This window comes from Schistocerca cancellata, chromosome 7, assembly GCF_023864275.1.
Source record: "Schistocerca cancellata isolate TAMUIC-IGC-003103 chromosome 7, iqSchCanc2.1, whole genome shotgun sequence".
NCBI classification, from domain to species: Eukaryota; Metazoa; Arthropoda; class Insecta; order Orthoptera; family Acrididae; genus Schistocerca; species Schistocerca cancellata.
The window spans coordinates 300,683,225-300,702,134 of record NC_064632.1 but is presented as its reverse complement, the minus strand read 5'-3'; the positions used below and the strand labels follow the sequence as shown (position 1 = coordinate 300,702,134).

The window sequence follows — 18,910 nt, the reverse complement described above, 5'->3', positions numbered from 1 at the left end:
AAACCCATGGGCTAGGGCCCAAGCCTGCGCCTTGCGTATGGCTCCCTGCAACCTACGTTCTGCAACACCAATGGTGGAGGAGCTGAAAAAGATGCAGAAATCATCAGCATATAACGTGGGTGAGACAGACGACCCTACTGCTGCTGCAAGGCCATTAATGGCCACAAGGAAAAGGGGCACGCTCAATACAGAGCCCTGTGGAACGCCGTTCTCCTGGATATGAAGCGAACTATGGGATGTGCCAATTAAAACGTGGAATGTCCGAAGAGATAAAAAATTCTGAATAAAAATGGGGAGAGAGCCCCGGAGACCCCACCCGTGCAATGTGGCGAGAATATGGTGCCGCCACGTCGTGTCATATGCTCTGGAGAGGTCGAAAAAGACGGAGACGAGGTGTTGGCACCTGGAAAAAGCAGTGCGGATTGCAGACTCAAGAAAGACCAAAGCATCGGCGGTGGAACGGCCCTGACGGAACCCACTCTGGCACGGAGCCAGAAGACCCCGAGACTCGAGCAGCCAACACAGCCGTCGACTCACCATACGTTCCAATAGCTTGCACAGAGTATTTGTCAAGCTGATGGGCCGATAGCTATCCACATTAAGCGGGTCCTTACCAGGCTTCAGCACCGGAATGACGGTACTCTCCTGCCACTGCGACGGAAAGACACCATCGCTCCATATGCGGTTGAAGATGGCAAGAACACACCGCTGACAGTCCGGGGACAGGTGTTTGATCATCTGATTGTGGATGCCATCTGGGCCAGAGGCTGTATCGGGGCACTGTGCCAGGGCGCTTTGAAGTTCCCACGAACTAAATGGGGTGTTATACGCCTCAGGGTAGCGAGAAGTAAAAGAAAGCCGTTTGCATTCCTCCTGGCGTTTTAGCGCGCGGAACGCGGGCGGGTAATTCCCCGACGCAGAGGCCCGAACATAGTGCTGGGCGAAATGCTTGGCGATTGCATCGGCATCGGTGGATACCGCCCCGTTGATGGTAAGCCCTGAGACACCTATGGAGTGCTGCAATCCAAAGATGCGCCGAATCTTCATCCACACCTGGGAGGGTGAAGTACGGGAACCAATGGTGGAAACGTATCTCTCCCAGCACTCCTGTTTCCGCCTTTTGATGAGCCGCCGTGCCTGAGCATGGAGACGTTTGAAAAAAATTAGGTTCTCCAAAGACGGGTGCCGCTTATGTTGCTGAAGAGCCTGCCGACGTTCTTTAATGGCTTCAGCGACCTCTGGAGACCACCAAGGCACTGACTTTCGCAGGGGGCACCCCAATGAACGAGGAATGGTACGTTCCGCAGCGGAAGCAATCGCTGCAGTTAGTATCTCAACCGCCACATCGATGGTACCGTGGGGGAGAGAGTCAACAGTGGCAGCAGAGGAGAACGTTTCCCAGTTTGCCTTGCTAAATGCCCATCGAGGCAAGCGTTCATGGGAGCGACACTGGGGTAGTGAAAGGAAGATGGGAAAATGGTCACTACCACACAAGTCATCATAGACTCTCCAGTGGACTGATGGTACAAGCCCTGGGGTGCACAACGACAGATCTATGGCCGAGAACGTGCCATGCGCCACACTGAAATGTGTGGCGGCGCCAGTGTTTAAGAGGCAGAGGTCGAGTTGGGAGATGAGATTCTCGACATCTCTGCCTCGGCCAGTAACCTTCGTTCCACCCCACAGGGGATTGTGGACGTTAAAATCCCCCAGGAGAAGAAAAGGCGTGGGAAGTTGGGTGACAAGTGCAGCCAATTCGGTCAGGGAGACTGTACCACCCGGAGGGAGATAGACACTGCAGACGGTTATGTCCTGGGTAGTCCTTACGCGGACAGCCACAGCTTCCAGTGATGTGTGAAGGGGCACAGGAGCACTATATACAGAGGTAAGGACATACACGCAGGCTCCACCTGACACACAATTGTAAGTGCTACGGTTGCAGTAATAACCCCTGTATCCACGAAGGACAGGGGTCCGCATTGCCGGGAACCAGGTTTCCTGGAGGGCAATGCATAAAGCTCGTCCTCAGACGCAGAGCTTGTAGGAGGCGGTGGGACGGGTGCCACCGGAATATCGTTGGTCTTGGGGACTTTCTTCTTTTTCTGCTTGTCGCGCTGTGCCTTCGGTGGGTCAGGCTTCATGGGCTTCACTGGGTCAGTCTCAGGGACAGACGATGACCGGGGGGCCCTACGACCAGGGACGGGTGGTTGTTTCAGCCACTTTCGTGTGTCCGCTTTTCCACTGGTCGGAACTTGCGAAGGGAGGTCCCCAAGGGATCCCTTCCTGGCGAGAGTAGCCGAAGATGTCTTACGCTTCTCCGGCTGGGAAGGGGGAGCTGATGTCCCCGATGGTTTGGAGGGTGCTGCTCCTGAAGAAGATGGAGCAGGAGCAACAGGGAGTGAAGTGCCCCCCACAACCAAGGGGGCCGGTGAATTCTGACAGAGCTGAGAGCGAACTGCAGGTGACGACACTGTAGAGGTTCGAACCGGTGTTGCAGCAGCGGCATAGGTAGACGTCATAGGCACAGGATGTAGCCGCTCAAATTTCCGCCTTGCCTCGGTGTAGGTCAAGCGGTCCAGGGTCTTATATTCCATTATCTTCCTTTCCTTCTGGAAGATCCGACAGTCCGGTGAGCAGAGTGAATGGTGTTCTCTGCAGTTAACACAGATGGGAGGCGGAGCACATGGAGTATTGGGATGCGGAGGACGTCCACAATCTCTACAGGTGATGCTGGAAGTACAGCGAGATGACATGTGCCCGAACTTCCAGCATTTAAAACACCGCATCGGAGGAGGGATATATGGCTTCACATCACAACGGTAAACCATCACCTTGACCTTTTCGGGTAAAACATCACCTTCGAAAGCCAAGATGAAGGCACCGGTGGCTACCTGATTATCCCTCGGACCCCGATGGACGCGCCGGACGAAGTGAACACCTCGTCGTTCGAGGTTGGCGCGTAATTCATCGTCGGACTGCAGAAGAAGATCCCTGTGGAATATAATACCCTGGACCATGTTGAGACTCTTATGCGGCGTAATGGTAACTGAAACATCCCCCAACTTGTCACAATTGAGCAACATCCGTGACTGGGCAGAGGATGCCGTTTTGATGAGCACAGAACCAGAGCGCATTTTGGACAAGCCCTCCACCTCCCCGAACTTGTCCTCTAAGTGCTCCACAAAAAACTGGGGTTTGGTCAACATAAACGATTCTCCATCAACCCGCATACACACGAGGTACCGGGGTGAACAGTCTCCACTGCCTTCTTTAGCAAGACGTTCCTCCCATGGAGTGGCCAGGGAGGGTAATGATCTTTGATCAAATTTCTTTCCATTGAGGTTAGACCTCGATCGCTTAGAGACTGCTGGTGGAGGCCCACCAGTGAGAGATGATGTACCACGCTTCATTGCGGGTCATCCGCCCCGATGCCACCTACTCCAACCAAGGGCCCTCCCCACGGGCGCCACCCAGCCACAGCAATAGCCACCTGGCAGGATGGCCATTGCCGGGAGTCCTGATGCCCCAGGGAGATGGGCATCTACTCCTTGGCATACATGGGGAGTTAACGGCGCAGGCATCAGTAGAGCGATCCCTGTGTTGTCAGGGGGCTACAACCAACAGGGTACATGGCGGCCCCACCACAACGGACTGGCTACCATGCTGGATCTTAGGTGCAAAAATGTCCAAAGTCGTCGTCGCAGTTAAAAGCAACACTGCAGAGTGCAGCGTGGGAATCGCACCCAGAGATGGAAAACGAGCGGGACACCATTGCAACGACGAAAAAGCCGGCTAAAGGTCTCAATGCAAGACGGATACAGTGCACCATGTAAGGCGCCCTTCCCCAATTGGCTCGCTCTTCGGAATAATTTAGAAAGATGGAAGTCAAACCCGAGAGGGGACCATCACATGAAGCCGAAACATTTGAGACTCCTTTTAGTCACCTCTTACGACAGGCAGGAATACCGCGGGCCTATTCTTACCCCCGAATCTGCAGGGGGGAACCCTGGAGATACTAAAAGGTTTCAGATAGATTATATAATGGTAAGACAGAGATTTAGGAACCAGATTTTAAATTGTAAGACATTTCCAGGGGCAGATGTGGCCTCTGACCACAATCTATTGGTTATGAACTGTAGATTAAAACTTAAGAAACTGCAAAAAGGTAGGAATTTAAGGAGATGGGACCTGGATAAACTGAAAGAACCAGAGGTTGTACAGAGTTTCAGGGAGAGCATAAGGGAACAATTGACAGGAATGGGGGAAAGAAATACAGTAGATGATGAATGGGTAGCTTTTAGGAATGAAATAATGAAGGCAGCAGAGGATCAAGTAGGTAAAAAGACGAGGGCTAGTAGAAATCCTTGGGTAACAGAAGAGGTACTGAATTTAATTGATAAAAGGAGAAAATACAAAAATGCAGCAAGTGAAGCAGGCAAAAAGGAATACAAACATCTAAAAAATGAGATCGACAGGAAGTGCAAAATGGCTAAGCAGGGATGGCTAGAGGACAAATGTAAGGATGTAGAGGCTTATCTCATGAGGGGTAAGATAGATACTGCCTACAGGAAAATTAAAGAGACATTTGGAGAAAAGAGAACCACTTGCAGGAATATCAAGAGCTCAGATGGAAACACAGTGCTAAACAAAGAAGGGAAAGCAGAAAGGTGGAAGGACTATATACAGCAGGCTGTTCCAGCTGGTCGGCTCCGGTGTGAGCCGCGGAGCGCTCCCTGCTCCAGGGAGCCGCGTCGCTCGCTGGGGCCACTCGAGTGGGCCGGCACGCCGGCACGTGGCACGGCTGCCTGAGGCAGGCGGCAAGGCAAGCGTTTTGATGTGCCAGTTGCGTCTTACAAGATCGACAACCTCATACTCTTAGCTGATAAGACGTAATGACATGCTACACCAGGAAATACAATGTTCGGGAAATAAATAAGAAACAACTGTTTTATAAGAAATTGCATACTAAATTTATTGGGCCTCTGTAGCTTGATACTTTCTTTTCATTACAAGATCGGAAATATCAGGCGTCAAAGTGTTCGCAGCGTTAATGCGGAGGATGAGCTTCATTGTTACATCCTGAAGAAACGATCGTTCCTTACTATTTACTCTTTTCATTGCTGAGTAAAGCTGCTCACAACAATACGTGCCAACATGCACATGATCTGAGTGGCATTGTTGTGAAGCTTGGGAAATGTTTTTTGCTGTAATGAACGATACCATCGTGACAGATCCGACGTGTTGTAGTACCTCTCTTTCAACAAAGTTGAACTTTGCAAATCAATAATCTCTAATTGAAGTGACAATGACAAGCATCGGGGGAAACTGAAAAACGAGTGCTGAACGCCTTAAGTTCCATTTCCAAACTAGTGAGGTCTCGGAATCGTGTTTCAAACGACGTGATGAGCTGCTTTAACTTTGCTTGGTAATCGCCGAAAGTAGGGCCTTCAGGTATTTTTAAAGAAGCAAGACGATTGAAGAACGTTAAATGTTCATTACTCATCTGCCTCTCAAATAAACGTAACTTTTCCATGAACGCTTTGATCTCGTCGTGCATGTCAACGATTAGCTGCCCTTTGCCCTGCAATGACAGATTTAATTTATTCAGATGCATAGTTATGTCAGATAGGAACGCCAGGTCAGATATCCATTTTATATCTTTCAGACAACGCATTTCTTCCCCTTTCATTTCGAGAAAATGGGATATTTACTCACGAATGGCAAAGAAAACATCAAGAACTTTTCCCCGACTTAGCCAACGAACTGCACTGTGGTAAGGTATATCCCCATACTCCGCTTCCATATCTTTCAGGAATCATTTGAATTGGTGATGATTCATACCGTGACGCCGCACAAAATTCACGCATTTCACGACATCTTTCATTACGCCACCTGGCTCTACTGTTGCAGCACACAGTGCCTCTTGGTGAATAAAACAATGAAGAGTCAAAATGTCTTTCCCGAATTCATCCCTGAGTTTATTTTTCAAACGAGAAGCAAATCCTTGGTGACGCCCAATCATTTGTGGTGCACCGTATGTCGCTACAGATTGGAGCTTATCCCACGTCAAATTCATATTGTCCACTGATTCACAAACAACTTCAAAAATGTCACGTCCTGTTGCGGTGTCATCGAGTGGTACCACATCCAAGAGTTCTTCAGTTACTTTCAGCTCCATGTCGACACCACGCACAAAGACTGCAAGCTGAGCACAGTCCGATATGTCGGTGCTTTCGTCAAGCGCTAGCGAAAATTCAACAAAGCTCTCCGCCTTTTTCCTGATCTGTGTTTCATAATCTGCTGCCATTTCCAGGATTCGACGAGACATTGTCTGCTTCGACAGGCAAACCCCATCAATTGCCTGCACCTCCCTTGGAAACAAACATTCTGCAACTGCTACCATGCACGATTTAACGAGTTGTCCCACCGAAAACGGCTTGCCGCTCGTCGCAATGATGTGAGCGACCCTGCAGCTTGCTCAAACTGCAGATTCATTAGTGTTTTCTCAGCTCTCATTCACCTGAAAATTATACACGCATTACAGAACACGAACTATGTTGCATATTTTGATACTTTCCGTATTACGAAACCGTTTTTAAACTTACGTCTCCTGGTATGTCGTTATTAAGCCTGGCTACAAGTTCTCTGCGTGAAACGCCTTCTACCTGACCGTAGTGCGCTGCATGAAGACGCGTATAATGTCGTTGTATATTGTACCTCTTCGCAGAATTAAATACTTTATGACATACAAGACACTGCCGACGACCATCCCTCTCAATGAACAGAAAGGTATCCTCCAATAGAAGTACAGGGCTCCCGCGGCTAGTCATAGCTGTCATTGAACACGGATTATTGCGTCAGTTGCGGCTGTATGCGGCCAGGGGGCAGTGAGTTCGCTTTCCCCCTCCACGCGGGCTCCGAGCTGCCGCAGTGAGCGCTCCGGAGCGCTCCGGCTCCCTGGAGCTCGGTTGGAACAGCCTGATATAGAGGGTCTATACAGGGGCGATGTTCTTGAGGACAATATTATGGAAATGGAAGAGGAGGCAGATGAAGATGAAATGGGAGATATGGTACTGCGTGAAGAGTTTGACAGAGCACTGAAAGACCTAAGTCGAAACAAGGCCCTGGGAGTAGACAACATTCCATTAGAACTACTGACAGCCTTGGGAGAGCCAGTCCTGACAAAACTCTACCATCTGGTGAGCAAGATGTATGAGACAGGCGAAATTCCCTCAGACTTCAAGAAGAATATAATAATTCCAATCCCAAAGAAAGCAGGTGTTGACAGATGTGAAATTACCAAACTATCAGTTTAATAAGTCACAGCTGCAAAATACTAATGCGAATTCTTTACAGACGAATGGAAAAACTGGTAGAAGCCAACCTCGGGGAAGATCAGTTTGGATACTGTAGAAATGTTGGAACACGTGAGGCAATACTGACCTTACGACTTATCTTAGAAGAAAGATTAAGGAAAGGCAAACCTACATTTCTAGCATTTGTAGACTTAGAGAAAGCTTTTGACAATGTTGATTGGAATACTCTCTTTCAAATTCTGAAGGTGGCAGGGGTAAAATACAGGGAGCGAAAGGCTATTTACAATTTGTACAGAAACCAGATGGCAGTTATAAGAGTTGAGGGACATGAAAGGGAAGCAGTGGTTGGGAAGGAAGTGAGACAGGGCTGTAGCCTCTCCCCGATACTATTCAATCTGTATATTGAGCAAGCAGTAAAGGAAACAAAAGAAAAGTTCAGAGTAGGTACTAAAATCCATGGAGAAGAAATAAAAACTTTGAGGTTCACCGGTGACATTGTAATTCTGTCAGACAGCAAAGGACTTGGAAGAGCAGTTGAACGGAATGGACAGTGTCTTGAAAGGAGGATAGAAGATGAACATCAACAAAAGCAAAACAAGGATAATGGAATGTTGTCGAATTAAGTCGGGTGATGCTGTGGGAATTAGCTTAGGAAATGAGACACTTAAAGTAGTAAAGGAGTTTTGCTATTTGGGGAGCAAAATAACTGATGTTGGTCAAAGTAGAGAGGATATAAAATGTAGACTGGGAATGGCAAGGAAAGCTTTCTGAAGAAGGGATATTTGTTAATATTGAGTATTGATTTAAGTGTCAGGAAGTCATTTCTGAAAGTATTTGTATGGAGTGTAGCCATGTATGGAAGTGAAACATGGACGATAAATAGTATAGACAAGAAGAGAATAGAAGCTTTCGAAATGTGGTGCTACAGAAGAATGCTGTAGATTAGATGGGTAGATCACATAACTAATGAGGAGGTATTGAATAGAATTGGGGAGAAGAGGATTTTGTGGCACAACTTGACTAGAAGATGGGATCAGTTGGTAGGACATGTTCTGAGGCATCAAGTGATCACCAATTTAGTACTGGAGGGCAGCGTGGAGGGTAAAAATCGTAGAGGGAGACCAAGAGATGAATACACTAAGCAGATTCAGAAGGATGTAGACTGCAGTAGGTACTGGGAGATGAAGAGGCTTGCACAGGATAGAGTAGCATGGAGAGCTGCATCAAACCAGTCCTAGGACTGAAGACCACAACAACAACATCAACAAATACAACTTTCTGTGGTGGATATTTATTAAACAAAATAGTGGAGATATGCTGCAATTTACAGATTTTATTTTAAACATGACATAGCATACAGTTTTAAACTATTTGCTAGCAGAGTAAAGCACTTTGAAGATAGTTCCCAGTAAGAACAAGAATAGTTGTTTTCGTCCCTTCATTCATTCATTCATTCATTCAATGTGTACCAAAGATACCATCAAGGAGAAGCTTCAGTATTGTGGAACGAATGAAGACATACATTAACATGAGACCACATGAAAGGAACATAAAGCTGCATGACTGTCAAAATTTAGAACTGTCTGTACACATATTAACATAAAAGTGTAAAATAAGATGCTGCATCACATGAATGAAATTTTTCTGACACAAATACAGTTCTTAATTATGAAAATGGAGGTAGAATAGAAAGTGAGAATAGACACCCAAAATCAGTCAAACAAGATATCACACTTCACACACTACACCCATCCAGACAAATTCCTCTCTAAACTTTAAGTTTAATGAATGTGATTTGCATTTACTGGATTTTAAAATGAGAATAGAGATGCTGTCAGACACGGATGCTTGTGTTTAAACACATGAAACATAGAACCTGAGAAATAACTATTTAAATCATGATGAGAATAACAACATAAAAGGCAACTTTCCTTTTGATATGCAGATGAAAAGGAAAGTGTGGTCACTCAGTTCTGAGACTGTTAACACTTTTAAATGAAAGTTTAAATCCAGTGCATAGGTGATTGATGTTATGAATATCATATTTAGTTTGATAAAGGGCACATCAGATTTGTGTAAAACCTGGAAGTGTAGGGAGGAGCTAATGATAGAGTACATGTTTACAAAGGTCAGTGAACATTATCAGATTGCCCCTGTGATACACACAAGTACAACATGAGATTAAAAAAATATTTGCCTCATTAACCTTGCATCATGGTCTAAGGTTCAGAGTGCAGCTTATATGCTACTGATAAAAAAGCACAAACAAAACACAGCAAATGGGAAGCATTATAATTTCAAAAATAAACTAAAAGCGTTGGCTACCTTTACTGTAGGTTACCTATATTCTGGGATGAAATCTTATCATGAATAGTGAACCCAGTGTAGTAAGTTCCATTCTTAGAGTACAGAGACCAATGTTCTGTTTCAGCAAATATACATATATGTATAAGGAACTGCTGAATACAATAACTGCAGAAGCAACAGTTTATACTCACGAGTGACTTCTGTACACATCCTTATTCATAGTAAGTCTAATAGTACACAATGTGATTAAAAAAGTCACCTTGAGTGCCTCATAATTCCTATAACATTAGAACAAAAAAATCTGATGATAATAGCACTGCTAAATATGAAGGCTTGTGTTTAAACAGTGAATGTTTGTATTTAAGCTGACAAATGCTACATCATTGCCAAAACGATCTTTGTTCAAATAAATCACTGCGTTATAAAAATTCTGACAGAGAAACACTGATGTCTGCACTGTAACAAGTGTATAAGAGCACTGGAGTTTGTCATGGGTGAAATAATAGTAAGCTAGCATAGCTCTGCACAGTTACAGAAGTACTTAAAGCTCAATAGTTTTGGGATTTATTCATTACTAGTTTGGCAAGAACACAGCTACAATGTGGTGGTTTTTACCAATGATGGCTAAAAACTTATGTTCTCAAGGTATGCATATTTGAGCCAATGTTTACTAAACTTTTTCGCTTCGAATGATCATTTTTGCCATATCTGTGAATATTGACCATTCCTCCTGTGACACTCTGCATAAAAGTAAAGGTGACACTTTTTACTTTTTGGAACCAATACTTCCTTCATGATGGATGAGACAAGCGTAGGTTGGGGAATGGTAAAAAGGAAGGGTGAGAGAGATGGTGAGAGAGATCCATGGTGAGAGAGATCCACCTGTAATGATGATGATCCTCACAACAGGCAGGTTCCACGATTATTTGGGCACAGAGAGTGAATTATCAGTTCTTACCACATTGTTCTCTACATCGTGATCAATAGTCTGTAAAGCACTGTGAAGTGCATGGGAGAGAGTACCTGCCATTGCGCTAGTTACGAGGACATTTACTTGTTCATTACACTTGCAGAAAGTGGGAAGAATTATTTCCTGAATGTCTCCGTACTGTAATTTGTCTATCCCTGTCTTCCTAGTTGCAATCCAACACATAGTGGGTTATAGTATACTCCTAGATTACTGTTTTAAAGCTGGTTCCTGAAACTCAGTAATTAGGTTTTTGTGGAATAGTAGGTATCTACCTTCAATTGGCTGCAGCTTCATGGTTTTCAGCACCTCCAAGACAGCAGGAGCCTAACATAAGAAGGCCCACTGGTGCATGCAGCCACTTGCCATAATATTTTGGCACAACATCACATCACTACGCTCGCTTTTGCACTGCAGCCCGTTTGTCGGTCTGTCACCATCCAGTCACACCTCGGCATACAGTGTAGATGACATTTGCAGCAGCCACACAACAACAAACCTACTTTGGCACATATGAATATGAGGTGTCCGACCAGGCCAATAATCAGTGAGTTTCCAAGTCTGTGTCCACTGTAGCATCATCTTCCACTGTAAGGCTGCTACCAATCCACTGTCCTGCCAGGTGGTCAAGATGCAGCACTGATGGGCCGAGTGTGGAACTGAGGTCCTCCTTGCTGCCAAGCCACTGGGCATATGCTAGCTCCAGCCACCACCAGCCAGAAGCAGGTCTGGGCTCATGCCCAAATGCCTCCACTGCCCCACACCAGGCTGACAGCCAACCAACTTCTCCTACGACCTAGTTGCACTGGGCGACATCGGACTACATCTGAGCCAGCACCACTAGCACCAGCCCAAGTATGCAACTACTGCAAGGTCCTCCTGCCACCATTCTGAGCTATATGCAGATACAGGTGGCTGTGCCACCACTGCTCTTCATGCACGAACATCCGAAACCTCAGCACCTGCCACCGAATACCCAGCTGATGTCAGATGAACCTCCAGGAAACACTTTTGGGAGATTCGCTTTTCACTCACGCCAACTCACCAACTTCCACCATAGAAAACCCACACACTTAAACAAACAATATATTAAACCCAATACATTCCATCCTGGATTTTCCAGTTTGAAAATATTAAACTCAGGTATTTGTATGAACTGACTGATTACAAATACGACTCACTGATATTTTAGTCATAACTGTTGATGACAACTCTCTAGCCAAGATACCACGCTCCATCTTTCCCACCAAAAAATCCTCATTCCAGTCATAAATTTTGTTTGATACCCTATAGGCCTATATGACCATACCTTCATTAATAAGCATCTGACTCAGAACCACATATACACTTACTGACAAAAATAAGATCATACAGGGCATCAAGTGAAATTTGTGACTGAACTGAAATTTTTTGGCAGGTTGGACACAGCATTTTATCTTGGATAGAGCGTCATCACCACATGAAGAAGAAACTTCAGGCGTGCATCAGGGAAGTATTTTGGAATCCTTGATGTTCGTTTTGTATATTAATGACCTTGCAGCCAATTTTAACAGTAAGCTTAGATTTTTTTTTTTCAAATGATACCATTATCAACAGCAAAGTATTGTCTGAAAGAAATTGCATAAATATTCAGTCAGATCTTGATAAGATTTCAAGGTGGTGCAAAGACTGGCAACTTGCTTTAAATGTTCAAAAATGTAAAACTGTGCAGTCTACAAAACAAAACAAGAGAAAACAAAACAAAAATACCATCTTATGACTACCATACCAATGAGTCACATTTGGAATCGACCAACTCCTACAAATTCCTGGGTGTAACACTGTAGGGATATAAAATAGAATGATCACTTAGGTTCAGTCATGGGTAAAGCAGATGGTAGACTTTGGTTTATTGGTAGAATACTGGGACAATGCAATCAGTCTACAAAGGAGATTGCTTAAAGATCACTCATGTGACCCATTCTGGAATATTGCTCAAATATGTGGGACCCTTACCACACAGGACTAACAGGGGATATTGAATAAGGGCAGCACAAATGGTCACAGTTTGTCTGACCCAAGGGAGAGTGTCACAGAGACACTGAATAAACTGAGCAGGCAGACTTATGAAGATGGAAGTAAACAATCCCAAGAACGCCTATTTACAAAGTTTCAGGATCCAGCTTTAAATGATGATTCTAGAAATACATTACAACTCATGACTTATCACTCCCATAAGAACTGTGAAGACAAGATTAGATTATTTACAGCACACACATATGTATATAAATAGTTATTCTTCCTACAGTCAATATGCTTATGGAATGAGAAGAAATCCTAATAGGTGGTACAAGGTGCTGCACCTTCTGCCATGCACTTCACAGAGGTTTGCAAAGTATAGATGTAAAAATATTGGTATAGTACTAAGTCAGATGAGGACAACAAGAAATACTGCATCTATCTGACATGACAGAAGTACAAGTTGGTTCCTCGCGAAAGATGTTTGTGGTATACATGCTAGTTGTCATGAGGAGGTCATGCTGTTCAAGACAGTTTATTATGTATGAGCTCATATTCTAATACTCTGCAACAGATGTATGTGAAAGATACTGATTATAGTTAATTGTGAGTCATTTCTGCTTGGCCTATGCTTTCATGTAGCTACTGGACAAAGTTTTTTTGTTCACAGCATCTATGATACATTATGGGTAAAAAAAAAGGGGGGAGGGTGAACTCTGATGCAAATTCTGTACACAATCTTATCTGAATTCCACAAAGCTGTTGAGTTTGTTCAATTTTAGCTATTTCAAAAGCCACTGACATTAATATCTGTATCACTCATCTTTGCAACAGTGAAATAATTAAAGTGGGACAGTACCCACAGATTTATCTTTGTAAACCAACATTTAAAAAATGAGTTTGGCCTTTTTTTCTTTTGATTTGCTGCCTCAGTTTAAGTTCCTGTTAATGAAACCTCCATCAGCTTTTCATTTGAATTGAAATTCTTTTCACAAAATTGCATTAGAGAGCAGGAATCTTCAGGAAGCTAATTTTGAGGCATTCTTGATACTTGTACTTTTATATGCAGCACATACATAATTTAACTTTTCAATACATAGGTGTTGCTGTGGCATGTCTTCATACTTTACTGCAAGTCATCATCAATGATAGACCTTTGTACAGCAATTGCATTATCTCAATTTTGTCAAATATTAATCTAATAGAAAAAAAGAGAATCACTGTGAAAAAAGTTAGGTCTCGTAACAGACCAAACACTTTCACAGGATGAACTTACAGCATGTTTAAGTTGTAAACTTTCTCACATACTTTTTTTTACATAAACTAAAAAACTCTGTTAGGAAAATTTTACTTATTCTGCCTCAATGTGTCTTCTTTCTCTCACAAATGTAGTATGGGGTTTCATTATTAGGAAATTCATCATGATAAAACTGTGTATGAAGATGGCACAAAAAATTACATCCCCAAGTCTGTATATACACACAATTGCCTAACATATGACACAGAGAATATAAATTCTGGCTCCAGAACAACATAAAATGAGAGGTACATATTGAATATTTGCAAAGAAAACTAAGTAAAACCTGCTACCTGATGAGGATCTTAAAAAAAAAAAAGTTGTTGCAACAAAGCTAGCCTATTAAATGTATACTACTCCTACGTGCATTCTGAAATTAAATATGGCATAATCTTCTGGAGGCAATGCAACAACAAATATTGAACTTTTTAGGATGAAAAGAGAATATTAAGAATCACTGAAGGGGTAAACAACAGAAAGGCATGCACACCCATATTCAGAAAATGTCAATTCTTCCACTTCCTTGCACTTTAATCTACGAAACATCAGTTTTCATAAGACAATATATTGATAGACAGCCAGATATCTTATTAAAAATGAAGTTATACAGATATACATTACAAGACAAAAATCTGATCTTCATATGAAGCAGGTTAGAACATCATTGTGTCAAAAAGGCACTCTACATTTTGGGATAAAAATTTACAATAATCTGCAAACAATATTAAACCAGTAAGTGAACTCAGTAGTTTTAAGGCTGAACTAAAGGTATATTTAATTGGACATTGCATTTATAGTCTGACAAAGAATTTACAAACCAAACAACAAAAATAAATACGCATTAAGAGTATTCTACTTTGTACGTTGTCTCTAATGTTTGTTGCATATATGATTCTTTGCGCAAGTACTTAAATATATAGTCCCAGGAATGCAATACAAACAATACTTAATGTGGCAAAGACTTAACCATGTCAGATATCCTTGTATATATTCTATACATGTAGGATTAGAAGGACTAAATAAATAAATAAATAAATTTACCCCAAGATTGGATGTACACTAGCACAGTACAGGAAACAACTGTAAAATAGATGTAGCATTGTTAAGGCTGTCAGCAACACACAAAAGAGCTGTAAATAGCTAAGCTATACAAAAACCACCACAAACAGTAAAATTCTGCTTCTAGATCAGTTTAAGCATGTATTAGAAATTTCAATTAAAAGTAATGCATATTACTCAATTGAAAAATTCCTTCAAAATACAGTGAAAGACATAAATAGTAAGGGTTCTTGTTATTGGAAGACGAATGTATTACGAAACAATTACTTTTCATACAATTTGTAGATTTATAAAGTATTTATTAAAATAATATATAGCTATATAATGTGAAATTGGAAAAAGAGTATGATGAATTTGATTATGTGTGTTCACCGATGAGAAAAAAATTATGACCATTGCCCACCATCAGATAGAATACCACCTGGTGACATCACGGGTAGGCAATGTGGTAAGGAAAGTATATAAGTGGAGTATAGATGAATGGGGATCAGTCTAGCAACAATATGAGCCACTAATGGGGATACCCACTGACATAAGCAGCTTTGACAAAGGGGAGATTGTTATGGACCCTGATGCCAGGGAAAGAACAGCTCAGAAATAGCAAAGTTGGTTGGCTGTTTATACTCTACTGTCATGAGGATCCATGGAAAAGTGGTTTAAAAACAGTAAAACCATTAGCAGGCAACACGGTGTTGAATGTCTATGCTTCATCACAGAACATGAAGGCTTGCCCACAATGTAAAGAAGGATTGTAGGCAATACTGTGGCAGATCTGAAAAGAGACCACACCGTGCATCACGCATGGTTGAATATCGGGCTCCACAGCGGAAGAGCCTTGGGGGCTACCAAAGTTGTTTTTCCACTTGCTTGCTCTGACCTGTGATGACATTAAGATGTCAGATATCCTTATGTCATGAGTATGCACTACAGCAGGCATGACGACATTCATTGCAGCTGTGGATGAACATAAATAAGATGTGGAATTTAAGTTAATGATCTAAGCAGAAGATCTATAAGATGTGAAATATTTAACTCTAGCAGTAAAACGAAACTAATGGAACAACTATGAGAAGTATAGCCTTCTGGCAGGCACTAATTAAATATACACCAATAACAACATCATTCCAAAACAAATATTAATCCAGAAAATCAAGCACACAAAATTCTCAACACTCAATACAACCAAAATTTGCAAAAACTAAATGTATCGGTATCATAAATCCACATGACCTCTACAGCTCAAATGAAATTCTCAATACCAGGAACCCATACACAACTCAAAAATCCAGTACTGCATATTTCACTCTACCTATATAGCTCGCAAAAAGCCATTGATACCGTGAACCAACACAAACCCGACACCGCAAATTTCATTTCACTTATACTGTAGCTATAACACAGCCCACAGGGCTAAAAAACAACACACTCAAAATCATTAAGTTTGTTATCCAAGTCTTCAATTACCCTATCTATATGAATGGAAGTCCGCAGTACAACAAACCAAAATTCACTCCCATAACTAACATCAAAAATGTAACCGAACCAACAATGGTAAAACGATATCCACAAAACATAGCTACCACAGTCAATCATCACACACTAACAAGAAAATCCCAAGAATTCATGAAAACCTGCATCACCACCAGTTGCAATTTTTATACAAACCAATATAAACCTTTGTAACATGCATATTACAATAAAAATCAAATAAATTCACATTAAAAACAAAGCCACATTCACTTCCCCCCCCCCCCCCCCCCCCATTCACACATCACTAACACAAATGCATCACACATCACACAAAAACATGCAAAATCAAAATACCTCATTAGTGAACCTCACACACTTAGCTAACAATGTCGAATGATTATAAACATAGGCCTCTGCAAAGACAATCTGACTCAAAAATGATGTGTCATTATGGTGTCACCCAGCACAACACAATAGTTATATCAAGTGTCAAAGCAAGTACTAATCATGTCTTGTTTCTCCACAGGCTGACTGTCATGCCCAGACATGCCATCATTCAGATGAACATCTGCTCGAAACATGTATCGTACCACAGACACATGACACTGTGGGCAGCATTATGCTGTTTGGGACAGACGTTGGGATCCATAGGACCTGCAGTAGTAATTGAAGGCATGTTGACAGCTGTGGATTATGTGGATATTATTGCAGGCCACTGCGTCCCTATATGTACGATGTCTTTCCTGACGGTGGTTACATATTCCAGCAGGATAACTGTCCACATCAGAAGACCAGAATCATGCTACAGTGTTCTGAGAAGTAGTATACTCGACTCATGATGTCATGGCCATGAAATTAGCCTGATCTGAACCCTACAGAACACATCTGGGATGCTATCAGGCAGCAGCTCTGTGCCCACAGACCACCAGCTCATAGTTTCCAGGAATTGTGTTATTTGTGTGTAGACATCTAGTGCGATACACCTCCGGAAACCTACCAAGGGGTTCCCGATGCCACGCCACATGGAATCGATTCTGTATGGTGCTCCAAAAGTGGACCAACACACCATTAAGCACATGATGATAATGTTTTGGCTTATCTGTGTAGGTAGACACAAATGTGAATAACTTGTATGTGTACAAATGTATGGTTTTGAGACAATATATACCAAAAATTTCTCTTACGCTTGCTGCGTCAAGTTGTTTGAACCCACAAGCTTTCAGCTGGATGTTCCTTGGTCACTGCCACGCAATGACTGCCATGTAGTTGCTGCTGCCAATCTTACACCATACTATCACCTGCGATGTCATTGATTCCCAGTTCTGTGCATTATAAGGTAATATTTCGGTTGTAAGACTGCTGCACCCACTTCAAACCTCCAATGGTGGAATCCCAAGCTGTATTTAACTGGACTGCTGTCTTTATTGAGGGTATAGTCAGAAGTTTGTATCTCAATCGCCTGTTTTAAAACACAGTCCCAGAAACCATTATCCGTTTAATAATAGACTTTTGTCAAATGGAATTTGGTGTTTGATTTCCAGAGCACGTGACCAAATTGTTTCTGGAATGACATTATAAAATAAGTGATGGAGATAAAAATTTCTGACAATACAGTCAATGAAGTTGAAGCAGACATGGTGGTCTTGCAACCAGAAACATTATTTTACAGAGCACTGGACTGGGCACCAGTTGACATCACAGGCAGTGGCACAGCAATGTAAGCATGGCAGCAGAAACCACTTGCAATGACTGAGAAGCACTCAGCCAAGAGCTTGTGGGTCTTTAAGCACTTTAGGTGGCTGGAAGCTTGAGAGAATTTTATCATTATGTGTATGCATTTGTATGTAAATGTATACACATAAATGTAAAACTTTCACTTAGAAAGCCGACAGCATGGAAAACATGCTGAAATACTAATAAAGACTATTTCATTTATTTAGTGGGATAAATATACAAAAAGACAATGAAAGAAGAGCATATACCAGCAAACTGTAACAGTCCCTAACCATGACTCTACACACACACACACACACACACACACACACACACACACACACACACACACACACACACACACACACAATATGTACAGCACAGCAATGAAACAGCAAACTGTAACAGTCCCTAACCATGACTCTAATAAATGTAGAGTCATCTAAAAAGATAAAGATGAGTATGGATTGCTGAAATTGGTGTAAGTGTTAATATTCTGATTGCATTACATATTAAAGCAACATTTTTTTTTCCACTTAATCTGCATCAAGTTCTTCAATCAGTTGCAGTTTCATCACTGACCAGTCTCAGCTACCTAAAACTAACTACTAATGTTCATACAGTCTGCTGTAATAATTCAAATCATGTGCTAAAAAATGTTGTTAGATGTCCTAAAAATTCATAGCTTCTTGTAGATGGTGTTAGTGAGGAATCTAGACACTGACACAGGAAAAAGAAAGATGATAAGTGCAGCGGAAAATTAAAATGCTTCACATTCAAGGA

At 42.4% G+C, this 18,910-nt stretch overlaps 1 protein-coding gene across 1 annotated transcript in view; it reads right to left on the bottom strand.

The window, feature by feature from the left end:
• Positions 1 to 18,910, bottom strand: part of LOC126092630 (oxysterol-binding protein-related protein 6-like) — a 262,237-nt gene that overhangs the window by 242,432 nt on the left and 895 nt on the right. The gene's annotated exons all lie outside the window — the stretch shown is intronic.